We start from the raw sequence: 482 nt of genomic DNA on the forward strand, positions 1-482 counted from the left end.
TCTCTGGTTTTACTGTCATTCTTCCCTCGGATTTTCGCGATCCTCTTGTTTTCCCACAGCTTTTCGGTGCATTGCTCAACACACGGAGTGCGTACTTGTTGATTTTAACGTGTATCTGTTTGCATGTGTGCGCAGCAACTGGGTAGAGGACGTGGGGGGTGGGATGCATTGTACATTCCTTTTCCTCATTCTTTTTTCCCTTGAGCAGCTGCAGCTTAGATGCTTTCCTTCTCCGGGAGGGGGGAAGAAGGGGGAGGAGGCAGAACCGCCGACCCTTTAACAAGTTGTCGCTCAGAACAGGTGTCTCCCCCGCCTCTGGCAGGAGAGGGAAGGCAGGCTACTTAGTGACATCAGCGCCCAGCCAATGAGAAGTCAGGCTGCGGCAGCCGCACCAATGGGTGGCTGGGGGCGGGCCCGTTTCCCGAGAGCCGGGCGGGCCGGGCTGGTCCTTCGGCCGCGGTTGAGTCTCTGCTGCTCGCGCT

The sequence above is a fragment of the Chinchilla lanigera genome, unplaced genomic scaffold (genome assembly GCF_000276665.1).
Source record: "Chinchilla lanigera isolate Chin_1 unplaced genomic scaffold, ChiLan1.0 scaffold00078, whole genome shotgun sequence".
Classification (NCBI taxonomy): domain Eukaryota; kingdom Metazoa; phylum Chordata; class Mammalia; order Rodentia; family Chinchillidae; genus Chinchilla; species Chinchilla lanigera.